We start from the raw sequence: 9,713 nt of genomic DNA on the forward strand, positions 1-9,713 counted from the left end.
AGTTCTGTTAGGGTGCATGAATATTATGAATAAAGCTCTCGATCTAGCAGTCGGTCTTTGTTCCAACTCTCACCTATGATCATGAGCTCTGGAAAGGAGTTTCAGATTAGTTATGACGCGTTTCCACCAGCACCTACTCGGCTCGACTCGGCTCAACTCTACTCGGTTTGTGAGGTTTTCCATTAGGACATAGCACCTGGTACCAGCTACTATTTTAGTACCTACTCAGCCGGGGTTCCAAGCGAGCTGAGTTGAGCTGATAATGTGACGTCTACTGGAGTCTCTGCGCCACACTGGGATTGGCTGCCACTCTACTTTTGTTCCTCTTAACTGCCTCTGTGTGTGTCATTTTGTCACTCTCGCGTCACTCATCTCTTCTGCTGAGATGACCATCACCCACGTTCCACTATTCCATTTTCTTCTTTCTCCATGATCCTCTTAGCCATTTCCCCCTCTGCCACATTGTTCGGTTTGGAACATCTCCCTCGCATCAAGCAGTATGTTACTGTAGTAATTGCTTTCTTCAGCTCCATTGGCCCAATAAGAGAAAATGGGCCTTTATGCTAATAGCCCATAAAAGGCCCTGAGCATTTCCCAGCAGGAAACCCGCACCAGATGATTTTATGTTGCTGTAACAGACAGTCAAGTCTTACCTCCGGATGGTCTAAAAATAAAACAGGGATTTGTGACAAACACAGTTTGTTCTGAATACTGAAGGTTATTGCACCGACTTACTTGTTTTGTCGTGATTCTATACCAGGCAGCACACAAATATGAGTGTCTGCATGTTTGTGTGTGTCATTTGTGTCCCTGTTGGATGCTGCTATCACAGCTGTTTGTGACTTGAATGAGGCTCAGAGGGAGAGTAGCTGCCAGCTTTGATGTCCTAATTATCTATCTATCTATCTATCTATCTTCCAGTTACTCTTAGTTTAGAGGTTTAGTATATGACTGTGTGTAAGCCTGAGTTCACCTGCTCTTCAAAGTCAGCTGGCATAATTTTTCGTGTGCTTGCAGGCAAATAACCAATGTGTGTCAGTGTATGTCTACGGTTGTGGTTTTTACCGTCTGACTGCACATGTTTACTTTGTTGTACAACGTTTGGCTGCACAGTGATGGAAGCATCCATGTGTGCATTTCCTGCTCTGCGATCAAACTTACTATCCTCTGTTTCAATAGCATGCACGCTCAGATGCCATCCATCCATCATCTATACACAGCTTAATCCTCATTAGGGTCGCGGGGAGGGGCTAGAGTCTGTCCCAGCTGACTTAGGGTGAAGACAGGGGACACCCTGGACAGGTCACCAGTCTATCACAGGGTTACACATACAGACAGTCACACTTGCATTCAAACCTATGGACAATTTAGAGTTACCAATTAACCTCAGCATATTTTTGGACTGTGGGAGGAAGCCGGAGTACCCAGAGAAAACCGATGCATGCACAGGGAGAACATGCAAACTCCATGCAGAAGGATCCCAGGCCCGAGCCGGGACGTAAACCGGGGATCTTCTAGCTGCAAGGCGACAGTGCTGACCACCAAGGTACTGTGCAGCATATGCTCAGATTCAGTTTCCAAAAATAAAATACACATATTGTCACCTTAACACTTCTACTTTCCTCCTTGAATGCTCTGGAAATAAGTTTCTCTAGTTGTTTTTGCTAAGGCAGTCTACCTTCTGTATACCTTTCAACCTTATTATACTTCTTCTTACTTTGCCCACAGCATGAAAACTATATTACGTTATATTCTAACATTAATTTGCATCTTGGGGGGTGAGGGGTGGAAGCTCCCCTTGAAAATTCCATTGATCAACTCCCTGTCAGCTGCTTACAGGATAACAAGACGAAGAGTGTGCCGCCATGTCTCTGTGGAGCTGCACGTAGACACAGCAGTGCTATGAGCTAAATGCTAATGTCAGTATGCTGATGTGCAGCTATGACAGTCCAAACCAATGTCATCACCTTAATAATATAATTAGTTTTGCAAATATTTTGCTTCAAACCAAATCTATTTTTTGTCCTGATGACAGCAATTAAGTTAAGTTAGAAGATCACTGAAGTGAAAATCAGATTCTCAATCTGCTTTATTGGCCGAGTGTGAACAACAACAAGCAATATGACTCTGGTGTTTCCCTTGCTCTGAAAGTACTTACAGGAAATAAATGAATAGATCAATAAAGCATGTGTTTAAACGAAGGAACGACAGTAAATAAGTGTTGAACTACTATGTACAGGTACAGATCAGAATCAGAATCAATTTTAATGGCCAAGTATGTACACAGCATACAAGGAATTTGGTTTCAGTTGTTGGTGTCACTCTAGGAATAAGGAAAAGATTATGATAAAATAACTATTTAAAAATATATATATATATAGAGATATTTACACATCTAGAAAAGAATATATATACACTGTAGTGCAAAACAACAATTGCTAAAGTGAGATGTGTGTAAAAGAGCATGTTTAATGTGGGCCAAAGTTTAATCTGATTTGCACTGATTCTGATGTAGGAATTAATACAATTATTAACAGTAACTACAAAGTCCTTGACACCTTATGTAAATGACGTAGGAGGATGCTGGGATCAAATATACACAGATATACGCTGAAAAAGAAATGTAAAAATCCTTTTAAAACTGTTAAAATCTGGCATAAAGCATGTTTGACATAAAAGTACATTTAAAAACTGCAAATACTGAGACAATAACTACAAGTGTCTGTAAAAGAACATTACTTGTAACTGATATAATAACAGTTAAAAGTAGAATTTTAAGGTCGTACATCGTAAAAGGAGAAATTACTCAGTAAAAATACAGATTTTGGACATTTAAACAAACATTATTTACTTTATTATTTATTTATCTCACATCTCATTCTTAACATATTGTACTGTTTATATTTTTGTTCTTTGATAATTACTTTTTTCTCTAATTTACCAAAACTGGGATCATCTGGGAGAGTTTCTTTAACAAAATGTTTTTTTAACAGGCATTGTTTAAATTATTTAGTAAAAAACAAAGAAAAAGAAGTTTAACTGATGTGGTTTTTGAATCTGTTCTAGGCTTATGTGCTTGTTTATGCAGTCCACAACCCTTTTGTCAGGTTTTTGTTTGGTCTGTATTCTTACTCTTTGGAAATTGCATCATATTATAAGGAAGGAAAGGACAGTTAATCTCTGTCTCTCTAAAATCGCTTCAAAATACCGGTTGCTGAGACTGGATGTGAACAGAAGTGAGCATGAGCTGACATTGTGTTTGTACATAAGTAAATGTGTACGTATTTAAAATGGATATAACTTGGAGTACTTAATGTAATTAACCGGTCTGGTCTCTATGATTATAGGTGGCATTAAATCTGGCTTTTTGTTGCATTTGCTAAAGAAAGGTTTTACTCATTTGCCTCAGACCTGGGCCATAAGAATCAGGAAACAAGAAGAATCACGAATCTTTACTGTCATTGCGTTTTCACACAGCAACAATTTGATTGGTGACTCCCAGCTATAGATAAAAAACTGAAAAAGGCACAAATAACAAATATACAAATAAAAAAATCCTCAAAAGATCAAAATATGTAAACGCTGGTATAAAGGACGGATGATAAAGTGAAGTCCAGTGCAAGACTCAGTTCTTTATTGCAAACAGTGCGCCTGTTTGTGTGTGCAGAGGGGAAATGGATTGGACAGCTCTGGGATAAAAACTGTTTTTCAGTCTGGAAGTTAGAATTTTTATGTTTCTGTATCATTCACTTGAGAGAAGCGGAACAAACAGTCCATTTCCTGGGCGGGTTGGGTTGGTGGCGATACGTCAGGCCTTCCTCTGGGAGAAGTCCACGTATATTGAGACCAGATCTGGAAGAGGACTTTCCACAATCCCCTGTACTGTTTTCATCACCCAGGCTAAGTCCTTTCTGTCCTGAGCTGTGCAGCTGCCGTACCACACTGTTGCACTGAGACAGAGGATGGCTTCTACTGTGGCTCTTGATGAAGAAAATAGCACACTTTTTGCTACAGATACTTTCCACTGTTACATGTCACTCCTTCATTCCATTTTCCATGGTTATCCACAATTCTTTTTTCTTTTGTTATTTGCAACTGTTTGCTGGACTTCTCATCTCTTACCTTTTGCTGCCTACCCAGGCCTCTTGATTTAATTTCCTTTTGTTCTTTGTTGTCTTACCGTCTGTCACTTATTAGCAACCATACACAAATGAACCACTATTCACCCTTGTATTTACATACAGCCCCCTCCCTAACTTCTGACCCACTCTCTGACCATCCCTACAAAATGTTCTGGGTCGGCTTCCCTTCACAGACTCATGCTCAGTGTTGGTAAGCCCACCGTATACCAATAAACACCCCACTACAGCAAACTTCAAAGGACTAAGAATGAAATTTCTTCACCACCTTGTAGAAGTTTGCCAGGAGCTGAGGGGAGAGACCAGCATGTTTCAGCTTCCCAAGGAAGAAGAGTCTTTGTTGAACCTTCTTTTCTAGGTGAGCTGGGTTCAGGGACCAGGGCAGGTCAGATGTAATATGGACCCCCAGGAACTTGATGTTGTCAACACACTCAACTGTTTCCCTTGAATGAAGAGAGGAGCGTACTCTGTCCTCCTGGACCTCCTGTAGTCCACGATGACCTCCTTGGTCTTGTTGGTGCTCATATAACATCTGAAAGCCACAATGTTGTGCCAAACCATCCAGTAAATACTGAGATAATTCAGTCCGGACCAAAGTGGCAGACAATTGACATTCACATCCTCTGAGCCGTGCTGCTAAAATGGTGTAGAAAGCCACCAAAACACTTTCCCTCCCTCACATGATGAGAGTGCATGAATTGCTACCCAGCCTGAACTTGCAGATTCAAAACATCAGATCAGAGCCAGACTGGGTAGACAAATTTCTGCAAACTGAGGGTTTTTTTTTTCCGCACAAGAGACACTCGTGCTTTTGAGAAGGGCAAACTGTGATTGAGGAGCACTCTGAGCCATTGTCACTGACAAAGAAGAGCCTCATATGTGTGCATGTGTGTGCGTCCTGAGTGGAGTAACACTATAGCCATCTGAAGCGTGAAAAGAAGCCTTGGAGCTGTGAATGCTGCTCAAGCAGAAAGACAAGAGGGAGAGAGAGAACTGTGGAGGGGAGGACGGGAGAAAGAAAGAGGAGAAAGAGGGTAATGTGTTGAAGGCTGAAGGCGGCAGAGGAGGGATGATTATTGGAGTCAAAGGTGCCAAGGAACAGCAGAGGACTCAAGAAGGACTCAGTCGATCATTTAGGGCCAAGCTGCTTGTTTGTTTTCTCAGTTTTGGCCTTCAAACAGAATGTCAGTTTTGTGTTATATGAGGACATAGAAAACAGAAATGAGCAATAAGTGATTAATTGCATGGAAGTGCTGGAATTCTGTCTTTGTTTCATTAAAATTAGCACATTTGCTGCTTTCAGCTCCACAATTGCAGATGACTACTTCTGTTCTCTAGTTTCTGATTCTTTTGTTCAAACATTAGGTGAATAGATAGATGTTATTTACCTTCCTTGACAATTTCGGCGAACACTCTCACCTTCCTCAGAAGCGCCTCACTGACAGCGTGACGTGTCAGCTGGCAGATTTTGACAGCCGGCATTTGCAGCACACTCAGAAATGTTCTGAGAATACTGTAAAAAATCTAATGCATAATTCATAATTCACATAAATAAAGTGCTGGTAAAATTACAGAAAGTGTACATGACTGACTTTTCTCTCTCTCTTTGCACACAGGAGCTGAAAGCATGAATTGGCCCTCAGGTTTGTATCAAAACCTGGAAAACTAAAAACATGTTTTTGACATTTGTCTTCGATATATTGCAGTTTCAGATATGGTGTCAGCTGCTTATTTTTGCTAATTACATGTCTTCTAGCATGTGAAAAACATCATATGGAGAAGTAAAGGATGTAAAATAATGATTTTCTGGGTCTTTAAAGGTGTCTGATATGACATTCAGAACCACTGGATGCAAATTACTGCCAAGAATAGAGAAGCTTGAATTTGAACACAGACATTCTCTGGTAAGGGGGCCATTACTCCGCTATATCTTTACGTCGCACATAATTGTTCCTGAAACACACCTATTTGATCTCTTAATGAGAGTTAAATAAGAAGACTGGTGCAACTAGCATATCTGTTTGATAAGTATGGAGGTTCAGTGTGGACTGTTCCCTTTATTATTAGGACCATAAGTACAGCTCTTCAAGCTCAATCTGGTTCTTTATGAAATACATAATGCATTAGATGCTGCTATACAATACCAGAGGCATCCATCCATCCATCCATCCATCCATCCATCCATCCATCCATTATCTATACACCGCTTAATTCTCACTAGGGTCTTGAGGTGCTGGAGCCTATCCCAGCTGACGTAGGGTGAAGGCAGGGGACACCCTAGACAGGTCGCCAGTCCATCGCAGGGCCACATATAAAGACAAACAATCACACTCACATTCACAACTACGGACAATTTAGAGTTACCAATTAACCTCAGCATGTTTTTGCACTGTGGGAGGAAGCCAGAGAACCTGGAGAAAACCCACGCATGCACAGGGAGAACATGCAAACTCCATACAGAAAGATCCTGGGATGTCCGGAACGCGAACCAGGGATCTTCTAGCAGCAAGGCAAAAGTGCTAACCACCAAGTCTCTGTACCAGAGGCATGTCCTTGTTAACATAATAATTTTTTAAAAGACTTGTAAAGGTAGCACTCTACAGTACTGGGAGTTTCTGTTTTTAATGTAACATTTTTTGACTGTGCACATTGATAACAAAGGCCTCAGCTAGAAACTGTTAGCTTAGCTTAGCATAATGCTGTTATGATTCTCCTCCTGCCCCTGTTCCTTCTCCCTCTTTCTTTCTTCCTCCTTGTTTATCTGCATCTATTTTGACCTATTCCTTTGGCTCCCTCTGTCTGTCATCTCTTTCCCTCTTGTCTCTCTCATCCCTGTGTCTTGCTCTCCCTGCTCACCTGTCTGCACTCAGCTGATTACTACAGGTGACTCACATTGCAGTAATCAGCTCACCTGCCCACAATATCACCTGTTCACTATTTAAACCCTGCTCATTCTCTCAGTCCCTGTCGGATCATAGATACTGTTCCCCACCAAGCCTGCCACTTCCAGACTGCTTCAGCCCCATGGACTCTGCTGCTTTCCCCATCCTGGATTTCCCCCCTCTTGGACTCTGTTGTGTTCCTGTTTGTCTGTTCATGGATTTTCCCCAGCCTGTTTTTCCCTCTGTTTTCAGTTTCCCCATATTGTGAGTAGCCCTCTTTAGCTTAGTTTTGTTAATTCAGTTCAGTTTTGTAGACTTCCGTTTTTGTATTCATCGAGTTTGCTTGTAGAGTTTTAGTAGTTTTGGTTTGGTTCTTTCCCCCTAGTTCAGTTCTGTATTTATGTATTGGTTTAGTTATATGGTTAAATAAATCTATTTGAGTTATTCCTTTGTCTGCCAGTTTCTGTGAGTCTGTGCTTGGGTTCTCCGGCTTCCTCCCCATAACAAATGCATGGAAACAAGGGGAAACAGTTAGCCTTTCTCAGTCCAGTGGTAACAAGATGGGCCCATCTAAGCCACCCATATCTGGAAATATAAAATCTGAAAACTACAATGGGATGAAATATCTCATCACGTATAAATATATTAGTATTAAAATGGTGGCAGACACTCCATCCATCAGCGTCTCATTTCAGCGGGTAAACACAAAACACACACAATATGAAAATACAGGTTATATTGCATCATCATACATGCTGCAAAAGCCTAAACAAAGTATTATATACGTCTGTCAGGAAAAGATAAAACAGGAGGCAGATTAGGAAAGATAAAAAATAAACCAAACATTTGACTTATGTCATAATTCGGGCACAACTTTAATTTGCTATATGTATCTTTAATTTTTGCCATGCCTAAGATTTCTTATATTCTGGCAGAAACAGGCTTCCATAGACAAACACATGAACACTATGACATGTTCACATTTAAACACACCAATTCAAACATGCACACACACACACACTCAAAGCTGAGGATATAATTGTTTCCAAGCAGCTCTTTGATGGCTGAGTCACTGAACATATCCTGTATCATATCACGATAAGAAGAACATCACTTTAAAGGCAGCAGCTGTTTCCCTTTCATCCTCTCCCCCTCTTCTTCCTTCTGCATCTCTCCATCCTCCCACTGCTTTCACAATGGTGTGCTAAGCCCGGGAAGATAGGGCAAATCCCTCCTCTGAGCAGAGCAGGCAGGAGAGGAGGAAGCAGAGCAAGAGGCCGAGCAGAGAGAGAGAGAGTCTGCTTCCTCCAACACTCCTCTCTCATCTGGCCTTTCTATCCCAGTCCAGCCAATCAGCTCGCAGTTCACAGCAAAGCACTGACAACGGTTTACTGCTAGCTTCACGCTGATGTGTGTGTGTGATGTGTGTGTGTGATGTGTGAACCTGTGATGATGATGATGTCACAGGTCCAGCTTCCTAAGCCACACGTTTGCTCATCTTGTTTCCTCCGTCCTCCTCCTGAAAATCTGAAAATTAAAATGAGAGAAAAGCCCATTTAGGTTAAATTAACAGTTTTCTGTGGTGAATTTCAGCATCTTCCTTCTGGACGGAGGTTTTTAGTCCCAAGGTGCAGGACAAAGCGTTATAAAACATATTTGTTCCCTGTTGCCGCCACTGAGATCAATAAGAAGTAGAGACGTTGCACTTTATTTTATTTATTTATCTTATTTTTTAGCTCTATTTAATGCTGTGACTTGTAAATTTTATGTTCTTATCCTGGTTTTTATCCCAGAGATGCTTTTATTTCCTGAAAGTTTTTTATTGCTTTTTGTTACTCCGCCAAGGAACGTGGCGGAGTTATGGACAATCGGCGTCTGTCTGTCTGTCTGTCTGTCTGTCTGTCTGTCTGTCTGTCTGTCTGTCTGTCTGTCTGTCTGTCTGTCTGTCTGCTAGCAACATCACTCAAAAACGGACTGACAGATTTGGATGAATATTTCAGAGAAGGTCAGAAATGACACAAGGACCAAGTGATTAGATTTTGGCAGTGATGAGGCTTACAGTCTGGATCTACGGATTTGTTAAAGATTTCTGTATCATTGCAACCTTGACAACAAGGGAACACTACGTCAGCTGCCTGATGACAATCACATGATTGCGATCCTACTACAAATCCACCACTGTGGACCGCAAATTTTGTACAGATTTTGTTTGTCAGAAATCATACAACGACTGAGCAGCCTTGGCAGAGTACTAGGCTCTCAGAGTACTTTTCTTGTTGTGTTTTGCTTTTATTATATTATAAAAACAAAAACTTATGTAATATCCAAAATTCCCCCCATACAGATTGAAACAAGAATTTTAATTGCACTGACATTCTTGCACTGCACATCTCTGCACTTTTAAACTTTATTTTTATTTTTTCTGTTAAAAAATTTTGCCACCCGTGTATATATTGTAAATAAAGCTGCTGTAACAATGTAAATTTCCCCTGGAGTGGGGAGAAATAAAGAACTTTATCTTTATCTTTATCTTATCTTAAACCTGTCTTTATCCAGTGTTCTGATTTCTGTCCTTTAATCCACTGCAAGCAAGCACACACTTAGATACATAACACGTCAACTTGCATATTTAAATATAAAATTTCTGAATCCTGAATCAACTGTAGAGGTTTCAGAGTAACAACTGTTAGTT

Source organism: Amphiprion ocellaris, chromosome 19 (assembly GCF_022539595.1).
Source record: "Amphiprion ocellaris isolate individual 3 ecotype Okinawa chromosome 19, ASM2253959v1, whole genome shotgun sequence".
Lineage (NCBI taxonomy): Eukaryota > Metazoa > Chordata > Actinopteri > Pomacentridae > Amphiprion > Amphiprion ocellaris.